General features: G+C 42.9%; 1 protein-coding gene across 1 annotated transcript in view; it reads left to right on the plus strand.

Annotated features, from left to right (window-relative positions):
- The window catches only part of kcnc2 (potassium voltage-gated channel, Shaw-related subfamily, member 2), a 105,289-nt gene that overhangs the window by 1,195 nt on the left and 90,316 nt on the right, over positions 1-13,778 (plus strand). The gene's annotated exons all lie outside the window — the stretch shown is intronic.

Consider the following 13,778-nt stretch of genomic DNA (forward strand, 5'->3'; position numbering starts at 1 on the left):
TTACATGCCCCCCCCCAGTGAATTCTCAAATTGTAATAGCCTACAACTACAAAATAAGCTTATAGAACTTTATTATAGCTTTGTCAACTTGTCACTTAACAGACTGTCGATGTAATATAGGTCACATGTGGTCTGTTTAAACATTGTGAATGTGAATCCTCTTCATTGTCAGCGGGTGGCAGGTTGACTATGGTTCATGTAGGCTATATTGATTTTTATGCTGAGAATAATCAACATACTGTATAGCCCAAGTAAACGTTGTCAACCACTGATGACCTTGAAAAAACTATAGTAGCCTATTATAGCCTTATTTGTCCCCGTTTGAATAAAGGCGATGCTTTGTTTGCAGCAATTAAAAGCCTATCGATGCATATTATGTTTGACTTGAGATGAGAAGTACTTTATTATCCCCACAGGGAAATTGATACGTTACAGCAGCATAGTGCAAAATGTAAAAATACACAACAAACAGACAGAAAAACTCATTGGACATAAATGGACATAATCACAACAGACACAGGGCCATAAAGCATTGGGGGAGAGAGACCCTTTAAATGGACATAATCACAACAGACACAGGGCCATAAGCATTGGGGGAGAGAGACCCTTTAAATGGACATAATCACAACAGACACAGGGCCATAAGCATTGGGGGAGAGAGACCCTTTAAATGGACATAATCACAACAGACACAGGACCATAAGCATTGGGGGAGAGAGACCCTTTAAATGGACATAATCACAACAGACACAGGACCATAAGCATTGGGGGAGAGAGACCCTTTAAATGGACATAATCACAACAGACACAGGACCATAAGCATTGGGGGAGAGAGACCCTTTCCATGCCCTGTTCCTACTGAGCAACAGCTGAGAGGCACTGTTACTATTGTATACTGTATACATCTATGGCTAATGGATAATTTACAATTACAATTTAGGCATTTAGCAGACGCTCTTAATCCAGAGCGACTTACATTAAGCAAGAACAAAAGCATGGGAATACATCACATAAAAGCATTTATCATGAAACATGCGTAAGCTAAGAAAGTAACAGTGGAATATCTATATAATGAAACTATACATACATATAATGAAACTATACATACACTATACATATAATACTATATATACATATAAACTATACATATTTACTACTATGCTATACATATGTACTATGGCGTGCTATGACTAAATACAATACAATTATAGTGCTGTCTACATAACATGCTATAAGTCTGTATCAAATGCTAACTAAGGCAACATAAATGCTATCTAAGGGGGTAGGGTAAGTGCTATGGGCCATGATGGAGTCTGAAAAGGTGGGTTTTCAGGCTACGGCGGAAGATTGGGAGTGATGCTGCAGTTCTGACTGCAATGGGAAGTGCATTCCACAGTTTTGGAGCCAGAAGGGAAGGGATAGTTTTGGAGAATAGGCAGTGAGTAAATAGCCATAGTCTTGTTGGCAGACAGACTGACATCTCGGAAGGGGTTGCCGAATATAACGTCATGTTCTGACTGTAACCTGCACTTATTGACACAAATAGGCTGTGATGTCACATCAAATCGTCTTTCTGGATGGAGCATTACAGCATTGACAATTAAGGGTTTCACACAGATGTACAGCAAGCATTATGTTGAGTAGAACCATGTAAGGATTGTATTATAGCTTCTAAAATACATTGATTGCATTTTTTGAGTGGTGCAACCACCACTCCTACAATCAGGAATGTCCGTATGTATCATGTATCGTGTATGTATCCGTCATGAGCACGAGTGGTGTGCGCATGCCTGAAATTGGAAAGAGAGAAGTATGTGACATGGCTGCCACCTGCTGGACACAAATCCAACTACTGACTGTCTAGGTTCATTGATATCCATAATAAATCTGACAGAGCAGAGAGAGAGAAAGAAAGAGAGAGAGAGAGAGAGAGAGAGAGAGAGAGAGAGGAGGGGGGGGGGAGAGAGGGGAGTTGCAACACTCGGTTCACACAGGTGTGATTTTTGATAACTAACTTGTTTTCCTGCGTTGGGTACCACTGCATGTGCTTTCAGGTTATTTATTGCTCTGTGCTCAGCTCAGTGTACAAACTCAGTTCAATCAGTTGTTCTGCATCAACAGTTGAGTTCAGATTCCTGAGCAATGTAGGGTTTGGCTAAGAGGGTTGAAAATGGAAGGAGAAACTATAGACAATCGAAGATAACAATATATAACATTATTTGAACGGTCTACATTTGAACGCATTTAGACCGGAGGACGATTTACAATCTAAATCCTGAGTTTTTTTCATTTTTTTTTTAAACCCATGTTTCTGTGTCAGTCGCTCTCAAAACATTTTCATGTCAAGGACACCCAAAAATATATATTATTATATATAATATATATAATATATAAAAATATGTAACCCTGTAATTGGTTGCCGACCCCCACTTGAAAATACGTTGTTCCAGTGACGACGACGTTGACACATACTTCCTGATCCATCCAGTTGACATACTCTTGACAAACAAAATGTTTTAACTCGATTAATTGTTAGCGCACTTTGCCCATATTCAGATACAGGTATTGTGTCAGAGGACAGAGCAGGTCCTTAGCTCCTAATATTTGTCTCCCACCGCCCGTTTGCTAGACCCTTCTCTAGACTGTGTTTATGTTTTTTCATACTGTATGTGACACTCCACTCTTGCCTATTTCTATAATTGCCTTGGAAGAGGTGGGCCCCACCATGCACCTCCATGGTGGGTCTATGGATGAAGAGGTGGGCCCCACCATGCACCTCCATGGTGGGGCTATGGATGGAGCTTGTAGATCTGGTATTCAGTATTTTAGCTGTGAAGTGAGCGCCCCCTCCTGAGATACTTCCGGGTCCTACTTTTGTGTCGCTTTTGTGTCCCCATGGAGTTATACTGTGACGCTCCGTCGGACTAAATCTGAGACGAAAACAACCACGAAAGTCTCATTTTACCGCTTTCCTCGCAACAACAAAGCTGCGCTGCTCTCCAAAATCTGGCTGTGACAGGCCGTCTGCCCCACATGGAATACTATCACCATTTTATTTCATTGTGTCAACTAAATCCTCATTAATGCAAACTAGATTCAACATACTCAAGCCTGCACACATTGTAAATATCCCCCGAAATATTTTACCGAGCAAATGGACTGTTGCCACCTTCAATAATAATGATAATAATAGTCTTTATTGTCTCCACATCATATATTTGTGTTGTCATGGACACACAAAACATTAATAATTCCACTCGAGTTGGAAGCATTAAGACCCATTTTAACCCTCTATGGCTTCCTTTCTGAAAAATAACGTCAATTTAAAAAGATTCACACGTTTAGATATTCTATTTACAATGGGATGCGGACGGGAGCTGGTGCCACTTGGACCCGGACGTAACGTAGCACTACAAAATGACGTCGGACTTAAATACTGAATTCTCGGCGGACAACCGCCACACAACTATAAGTCAGGCTTAACCCAGCGTGACAGAGCGATGATTGCATGTCCTAACACAGGCCCTTAGGGGCACTAATCCTCCCCCCGATGAAGCATGAAAAAATAAGTAATGTGGATTTAATTATCGTCTAAGAGGAAAGGTATACGAGTTTGGACCAGGGTTCAAATGTAAGTGCTTAGTGAGTCTTCTTACAAACTCTGCATCTGGCACCCGTCACCAGTGGTGGAAAAAGTACTCCACTGTTTTACTTAAAGTAAAAGCATCAATACTCTTAACGTAGAACGACTCCGTTAAGTAAAAGTCCGGAATTCAAAATGTGCTCGAGTGTAAAAGTACTAAACTATTGGTATCAAAATGCACTTAGAGCAGCAAAAGCAGAAAGTACTCACTATGCAGAATGTCCCATTTCAAGTTTTTAAATGTATACAAATCTTTTGAGAATTTTCAAATGACCCAAATCTATAAAGGGCTGAAGTGGAATAAGTTGAAGTTTTGTACTAATAATGTAAATCTACAAAGTAATAGTGAAGGAAAAGTACAATATTTGGATCCGGAATGTAGTGGAGTTATTGGAAATTGGAAACACTCAAGTATAGGCCTAGTACAAATACCTCAAGGTTAAGCTAAAAATAAGTTTGACATAAAACAAAAGAACACGTCTACTCTGTCCCCGTGCTGAACGTGTTCGACATGAATGTGATTCCTTCAGTTGTTCCTCATGCTGTCTCTGTTTGTTTCCTCCATGCTGTTTTCTGTTTATTCCCGACGGTCTCAATATCATTCTACCCACATGCACACGGTGTGTTTGAAAGGATGGTGTGTGTGTGTGTGTGTGTGTGTGTGTGTGTGTGCGTGCGTGCGTGTGTGCGTACATACGTGTGTACTCGTGCGTGTGTGCGTTTGCGTGTGTGCGTACATACGTGTGTACTTGTGCGTGTGTGCGTTTGCGCGTGCGTTTGCGTGTGTGCTTGCATGCGTGCGCGCGCGTGTGTTTGATGTGTGTTCTCCTATGTTAATCTGTCTTTCTCTCTCTCTCTCTCTCTCGTGTCTTTGTAGTTGGCCCTTGCTGGATTGGGATGGTAAAAAAATACAAAATAAATAAACCAACACCACCTTTTTTTTCATCTCCCACCATGTTTGCTCCTGTAACTGAGATAATACCCCCCCCCCCCCCATCATGCCCATGAACTCTGTACTCCTCCCTCCCTCCCCGCTTTCCCATCCCAGACTGCAGCTCGCTTTCCGCCACTTAAGAGGTTAAAAAACCCACAGCGTCTGGGTGCCTTGCCGCCCGCCAACCCGCCCGCCCGCCGCACGCCTGACGATACCCAAAGCCAGGCTGCACGCGCGCTCGCTCGCTCAGCCTGCCTGTTGTCATAGTAACCTCATCGCTCATCACGCCACACAGCACCGTTTCCATTGAGAGAGCAGTGCATGAAACCCATTGATTCGAGGAATCTGCTCCACCGTGCATAGCCTTTTTGCCTGGTAACCCTGGGGGGGGGGGGGGGGGGGGGGGGGGTTCCGTAGACGACGTAAACAATGAAGTCAAACTGAAATTAAAATCACTGCGTAAACATCTTCTCTTATGGGGGGGGGTCCCTGGCATATCTTTTCAAACGGGAGTCCGCGGGACAATGAATGTCCATTTGGGGGTCCTTGACATGAAGAGGTTTGGGGACCATTGATCTACAGGTAGATGGTTTGGGGACCATTGATGAACAGGTAGATGTTTGGGGACCATTGATCTACAGGTAGATGGTTTGGGGACCATTGATCTACAGGTAGATGGTTTGGGGACCATTGATCTACAGGTAGATGTTTGGGGACCATTGATCTACAGGTAGATGTTTGGGGACCATTGATCTACAGGTAGATGTTTGGGGACCATTGATCTACAGGTAGATGGTTTGGGGACCATTGATCTACAGGTAGATGTTTGGGGACCATTGATCTACAGGTAGATGTTTGGGGACCATTGATCTACAGGTAGATGGTTTGGGGACCATTGATCTACAGGTAGATGGTTTGGGGACCATTGATCTACAGGTAGATGGTTTGGGGACCATTGATCTACAGGTAGATGTTTGGGGACCATTGATCTACAGGTAGATGGTTTGGGGACCATTGATCTACAGGTAGATGTTTGGGGACCATTGATCTGCAGGTAGATGGTTTGGGGACCATTGATCTACAGGTAGATGTTTGGGGACCATTGATCTACAGGTAGATGTTTGGGGACCATTGATCTACAGGTAGATGTTTGGGGACCATTGATCTACAGGTAGATGGTTTGGGGACCATTGATCTGCAGGTAGATGGTTTGGGGACCATTGATCTACAGGTAGATGTTTGGGGACCATTGATCTACAGGTAGATGTTTGGGGACCATTGATCTACAGGTAGATGTTTGGGGACCATTGATCTACAGGTAGATGTTTGGGGACCATTGATCTACAGGTAGATGTTTGGGGACCATTGATCTACAGGTAGATGTTTGGGGACCATTGATCTGCAGGTAGATGGTTTGGGGACCATTGATCTACAGGTAGATGGTTTGGGGACCATTGATCTACAGGTAGATGGTTTGGGGACCATTGATCTACAGGTAGATGGTTTGGGGACCATTGATCTACAGGTAGATGTTTGGGGACCATTGATCTACAGGTAGATGGTTTGGGGACCATTGATCTACAGGTAGATGTTTGGGGACCATTGATCTACAGGTAGATGTTTGGGGACCATTGATCTACAGGTAGATGTTTGGGGACCATTGATCTACAGGTAGATGGTTTGGGGACCATTGATCTACAGGTAGATGTTTGGGGACCATTGATCTACAGGTAGATGTTTGGGGACCATTGATCTACAGGTAGATGTTTGGGGACCATTGATCTATAGGTAGATGTTTGGGGACCATTGATCTACAGGTAGACGTTTGGGGACCATTGATCTACAGGTAGATGTTTGGGGACCATTGATCTACAGGTAGATGTTTGGGGACCATTGATCTACAGGTAGATGTTTGGGGACCATTGATCTACAGGTATAGATGGTTTGGGGACCATTGATCTACAGGTAGATGGTTTGGGGACCATTGATCTACAGGTAGATGTTTGGGGACCATTGATCTACAGGTAGATGTTTGGGGACCATTGATCTACAGGTAGATGGTTTGGGGACCATTGATCTGCAGGTAGATGTTTGGGGACCATTGATCTACAGGTAGATGGTTTGGGGACCATTGATCTACAGGTAGATGTTTGGGGACCATTGATCTACAGGTAGATGGTTTGGGGACCATTGATCTGCAGGTAGATGTTTGGGGACCATTGATCTACAGGTAGATGTTTGGGGACCATTGATCTACAGGTAGATGTTTGGGGACCATTGATCTACAGGTAGATGGTTTGGGGACCATTGATCTACAGGTAGATGGCGATCTACCTTTTGGGCACCGCTGTACCTAGCTCGTACGATGGACGGCAAATTATGACATATACATGGCAACAAAATAACAGTGGCGTAAAGTACTGTACTTACAATTTTTAGGTATTGTTTTTTACTTTTCTTGAGTATTTCCAATTTCCAATACTTTTGCTTCTACTCCACTACATCCAAATATTGTATTTTTACTCCACTACAATTATTTGAAAACTTAGTTACCACAGTAGTTACTTTTAGATTTTAATTATTATTACAAAACATGCATTAATCACTTCAGCACTATATATATGTTTTTGGCCATTTGAAATACGACGCATTGTGAGCTTGTAGATCTGTGATCTGTGATCATTGTGAGCTTGTAGATCTGATATTTTCAAACTTGTTGAAAACTTGTGAAATTGGACATTCTGCATAATGACTACTTTCTACTTCTACTTTTGTAATGATGGTATTGATACTTCCACTTAAGTAAAACACGCATAGTACTTTTTCCACCGCTGCAAAACACAAGGGTGTTGAAGCATCGCTAACACAAACATCCCCTGCTTCCTGTTTCCTGCATGTCATTTAAAGTGCGTCTTTAACACGTTGGATCCGTATGACGAGGATACCCGATACCCGATACCCGATACCCGACCCGTCCTATAGATTAATGACGCTGGGCAAGAGGTGGGCAGTCCGAGTCCTCGTTTAGGAGCGTATTCAATAGGTGGACACGTCCCTTTCCCTGTGGAGTCCTCGTTTAGGAGCGTATTGGATAGCGACGGCAGGCTGACGTCGCGGCCAGGCGGCCACGGCAGCTGATCTGGTGGAAAACAGACCGCGTTCAGGTCTCGCTGAGTAAATAAAGTGTGACGTGTAAACAGCAGCAGCAGACCTGACGGTGCGCCAGGGGAGAACAGGGGAGAACAGGGGAGAACAGGGGAGAACAGGGGAGAACAGGGGAGAACAGGGGAGAACAGGGCAAATATGGCGGCCTGCGGCGGCGTGCGTGCGTGGGCGGTGAAGGTGATGGCATGGCATGCCGCTGGGCCTGTTTGGAGCCTCTGCCAGTCACATTAATATAACCCGTCAATCATGTCCCTACGCTCCTCTCGTGGACTGAGATAACTCGACATATACGAGCTGTGCAGATTGCTTTGGTGAAGAGGAACGCCTCGCGTAGCCAGACGACTATTCCTCAATCTGCTGAATGCTATATAAAAGGAAACCAATGTGTGACGAAGACCTTTTGAGAGGGATGGATTGTTGGTAGACATTTGCTATGGAATTTGCTACCAGCCAGCATGATTATGCATTTGAGTATGACTATGAATGATGCATTTTTTGAGCATGATGTGACAAAAAAAAAGTGCATGTATGATTCTCCATAACAGCAGTACCTTTCAAGAAAATGCAAGAAATTCATGTACTATTAATCATTCAATTAATCATTCAAAAGAAATTCATGTACAAAAGTTTTTCACACAAAACCCCATCTGACTCGAAGGTTGTTCAGTTACTTTGGGTGAGAGTTTTTCTTTTGCATTGATGATGAACTGTGACTAATGGAATCTGCATTGTGTGCTGCTGAAGTTGAAGTTAAATGAAATGAAGTAAAAATAATCCAGCCAGTGTCAGGTTTTGGTCTTTGATGTCAGAAGACGCGCATCAGGGAAATGCTCTCCCTTGGACAGGTATTGACCGTGGGGTTTGGATCACATGTGCATCTCTTTGTCTATTTATCCCATTTTGGGCGGGACCCCTTTTTGGTGTTTTAACCCATTCTGACCTGAGATCAGATTCATTACGACGTTTCCACTGGACACACACTGGTCTGATTAACCCATTCTGACCTGAGATCAGATTCTAAAAATGTCAGTCGCTCTTCGATTTTTCAAAAATAGCAGACCTACAAGCTCGTATCGCGCCACTCGGTGGCGCGATATGAGCTTGTAGATCTGCTATTTTTAAATAGCTAAAGCATAACATGATGCCGACACCAAAATGGGTGCCCGGTCAGAATGGGTTAAGCATCATGTTATGCTTTAGCTATTGAAAAATAGCAGATCTACGAGCTTGTAGGTCTGCTATTTTTGAAAAATGGTGAAAATGCAGTGCAAATCTTTGAATATATATCCTTTCAGAGCGAACGTTTTTTTTAACTCAAATCTTTGCTTCTGGGGGGTCCCTGGAACAGGAGGGAGTCCCTGGTCCCTGGGGGGTCCCTGGAACTACATATTTTCAGATGGGGGGTCCCTGGAACTACATATTTTCAGATGGGGCTCGGCGGCCAATTACATACATTTTTGGGGGTCCTTGACATGAAAATGTTTGAGAACGACTGACATAGAAACATAACAGGGCTTTTCAAGAAAACTGTTGACTCCTGATTTAGGAGCCATTATTTTGTAGAATGGACCACAGGTCTGAATGGGTTATGGAAGCGACGGCATGCTGTCCTCCTCCTCCTCCAATGAGACGCCCTCGGACTGTCCAGAAGGGCCGTGAGCCCGTGACGTGCGCTTAGAGCTACATTAGCGATTTAGCGCTCATAGAAATGCCGTTTGTCTGGGTGGGTCGAACGCTGAATAATTGATGCGTAGCCGTTCAGTCAGACAGACCGAGCACATCCCAAGGACGATGGATTTATTGAAACGGCTCTGTTCTCCAGCACCGTTTGCACAGCGCTGGTGCTCAAACATTAACCCATTCTGACCTGAGATCAGATTCATACGAGGTTTCCGCCGGACACACATTGGTCTGATTGACCCATTCTGACCTGAGATCAGATTCTAAAAAATGTCAGTCGTTCTTCGATTTTTTTCAAAAATAGCAGACCTACAAGCTCGTATCGCGCCACTCGGTGGCGCGATATGAGCTTGTAGATCTGCTATTTTTAAATAGCTAAAGCATAACATGATGCCGACACCAAAATGGGTGCCCGGTCAGAATGGGTTAAAATGTAATTAATAAATCAGAGTTCGGAGACGATTCATTTTGATCCGTGCCTCGTTCGCCCCCCTCTGTGAAACCCAACACTGAGGAGAGAGAGGGAGGAGATGGTACAGTGTATATATTGCAGGAGGTTAATTATTTTTCTGCCAGCTACGAACATATTCGGACCCCCTAGGCTAGGGTACGGCAGGTGCCAACTAACGCACATGGTATCTTGTACAGTACAGTACATTCAATACATCTCATGTACACTAGTCTGATTGGTGATTATATGTAATGCGTAATTTTGGGGGAAACGGACAACACCTGTTTGAGATCGACCGACTTGGTGTTTTCTGGACCATGTGGTGAAGTGGTGAGATAGGTTGAATAAAGCTGAATATAGACCATGTGGTGAAGTGGTGAGATAGGTTGAATAAAGCTGAATATAGACCATGTGGTGAAGTGGTGAGATAGGTTGAATTAAGCTGAATATAGACCATGTGGTGAAGTGGTGAGATAGGTTGAATTAAGCCGAATATGGACCATGTGGTGAAGTGGTGAGATAGGTTGAATTAAGCTGAATATAGACCATGTGGTGAAGTGGTGAGATAGGTTGAATAAAGCTGAATATAGACCATGTGGTGAAGTGGTGAGATAGGTTGAATTAAGCCGAATATGGACCATGTGGTGAAGTGGTGAGATAGGTTGAATTAAGCCGAATATGGACCATGTGGTGAAGTGGTGAGATAGGTTGAATTAAGCTGAATATAGACCATGTGGTGAAGTGGTGAGATAGGTTGAATTAAGCTGAATATGGACCTGTGGTGAAGTGGTGAGATAGGTTGAATTAAGCTGAATATGGACCTGTGGTGAAGTGGTGAGATAGGTTGAATAAAGCTGAATATAGACCATGTGGTGAAGTGGTGAGATAGGTTGAATAAAGCTGAATATAGACCATGTGGTGAAGTGGTGAGATAGGTTGAATTAAGCTGAATATGGACCTGTGGTGAAGTGGTGAGATAGGTTGAATAAAGCTGAATATAGACCATGTGGTGAAGTGGTGAGATAGGTTGAATAAAGCTGAATATAGACCATGTGGTGAAGTGGCGAGATAGGTTGAATTAAGCTGAATATAGACCATGTGGTGAAGTGGTGAGATAGGTTGAATTAAGCTGAATATGGACCTGTGGTGAAGTGGTGAGATAGGTTGAATTAAGCTGAATATAGACCATGTGGTGAAGTGGTGAGATAGGTTGAATTAAGCCGAATATGGACCTGTGGTGAAGTGATGAGATAGGTTGAATTAAGCTGAATATACACCATGTGGTGAAGTGGTGAGATAGGTTGAATTAAGCCGAATATGGACCTGTGGTGAAGTTGTGAGATAGGTTGAATTAAGCTGAATATAGACCATGTGGTGAAGTGGTGAGATAGGTTGAATAAAGCTGAATATGGACCATGTGGTGAAGTGGTGAGATAGGTTGAATTAAGCTGAATATAGACCATGTGGTGAAGTGGTGAGATAGGTTGAATTAAGCTGAATATGGACCTGTGGTGAAGTGGTGAGATAGGTTGAATAAAGCTGAATATAGACCATGTGGTGAAGTGGCGAGATAGGTTTAATTAAGCTGAATATGGACCTGTGGTGAAGTGGTGAGATAGGTTGAATTAAGCTGAATATGGACCTGTGGTGAAGTGGTGAGATAGGTTGAATTAAGCTGAATATAGACCATGTGGTGAAGTGGCGAGATAGGTTGAATTAAGCTGAATATGGACCATGTGGTGAAGTGGTGAGATAGGTTGAATTAAGCTGAATATAGACCATGTGGTGAAGTGGCGAGATAGGTTGAATAAAGCTGAATATAGACCATGTGGTGAAGTGGCGAGATAGGTTGAATTAAGCTGAATATGGACCTGTGGTGAAGTGGTGAGATAGGTTGAATTAAGCTGAATATGGACCTGTGGTGAAGTGGCGAGATAGGTTGAATTAAGCCGAATATGGACCTGTGGTGAAGTGGTGAGATAGGTTGAATTAAGCTGAATATGGACCTGTGGTGAAGTGGTGAGATAGGTTGAATAAAGCTGAATATGGACCTGTGGTGAAGTGGTGAGATAGGTTGAATTAAGCTGAATATAGACCATGTGGTGAAGTGGTGAGATAGGTTGAATTAAGCCGAATATGGACCTGTGGTGAAGTGGTGAGATAGGTTGAATTAAGCTGAATATAGACCATGTGGTGAAGTGGTGAGATAGGTTGAATTAAGCTGAATATGGACCATGTGGTGAAGTGGTGAGATAGGTTGAATTAAGCTGAATATGGACCATGTGGTGAAGTGGTGAGATAGGTTGAATTAAGCTGAATATAGACCATGTGGTGAAGTGGTGAGATAGGTTGAATTAACCTGAAAATGTTATCAGTGCCTGTTACAGGTGCATTCAATCATGATCTGAATCCCTTTTTCCCCTCACTGTATATGTTTCTTTTCCCTTTTTACCTCCTTTATGATGAATTCCTGTTCTGTTCTTTTGTATGTCTCTAAATGTTTTGATGAATTGAACAAGGTGGACCCTCGTGTAAACAAGTCAGCTAGTGTAATGCTTTATTGGGTCGTCCACTCACAGTTAACGGTTTTTCTATCGAGTTGTGCTTGAAATGTACTGTAATTCTACAAACTGTTAATAAATACTTAATACATATCAATCAATCAATCAGTTATATCAAGCACAACTGTACTGGCAATTTGCTGTTGACCCATTCTGACCGGGCACCCATTTTGGTGTCAGCATCATGTCATGCTTTAGCTATTGAAAAATAGCAGATCTACAAGCTCATATCGCGCCACCGAGTGGCGCGATACGAGCTTGTAGGTCTGCTATTTTTGAAAAATCGAAGAGCGACTGACATTTTTAGAATCTGATCTCAGGTCAGAATGGGTTCATCAGACCAGTGTGTGTCCAGTGGAAACCTCGTATGAATCTGATCTCAGGTCAGAATGGGTTCATCAGACCAGTGTGTGTCCAGTGGAAACCTCGTATGAATCTGATCTCAGGTCAGAATGGGTTAAAAAACAAAAATACAGCAGCCCCAACAGCACCTCTCCTCCCACAACACGGCCCCAAAATAACAAAACACAGGCAGGGCAAAACACGCACTTCAGGAAAATGGTCAATTCAAGTGGAAACAGTGATCTTTATGAATACAAATGACAAAAAGTGCTTCACAAGAGCAATGTTGGTGTAACTAACTGCATAACCATTCAACTATGACACAACTTCCATGGAAGTTTTTCTTTCAGACATGAAGTGGTTCATGATGCCAGACAATACTGTACATTATGGTGGCATGAGACGGCTTGGCCAGTTGGACTATAGCCAGACAATACTGTACATTATGGTGGCATGAGACGGCTTGGCCAGTTGGACTATAGCCAGACAATACTGTACATTATGGTGGCATGAGACGGCTTGGCCAGTTGGACTATAGCCAGACAATACTGTACATTATGGTGGCATGAGACGGCTTGGCCAGTTGGACTATATAGCCATGCCATAAAAGAAAAAAACTTTTCTTCAAAGCGATAATTCCAAAGGAACCAATTACAAGGGGAGATGCTTTCCTTGACCTACTCTACTGTATATACAGTATAAGATCAGGATGCATACATATTATACAACATTTTCAGCATAGACTTTCAGCTTCAACCAATCTCATTCAGAACGTGGCACACACACACACTTTGAGGACCACTGGCCAATCTTTATGTTAATATATCCTTCATAGTATATAAGGGCATTTGATCAGGTATTTGACCAATCTGGGAACTACATCGTTACCAAGAAATGTCTTCACCAATGTGTTTCTAAAGGTGTCTAATAACAACTAAGAGTTTGAAATTCAACTCCTGGGGGAAATTTATTAGCCATTAATCATAACCATACCATTAACAT

The sequence above is a fragment of the Protomyctophum parallelum genome (assembly GCF_964188405.1).
Source record: "Protomyctophum parallelum genome assembly, chromosome: 22".
NCBI classification, from domain to species: Eukaryota; Metazoa; Chordata; class Actinopteri; order Myctophiformes; family Myctophidae; genus Protomyctophum; species Protomyctophum parallelum.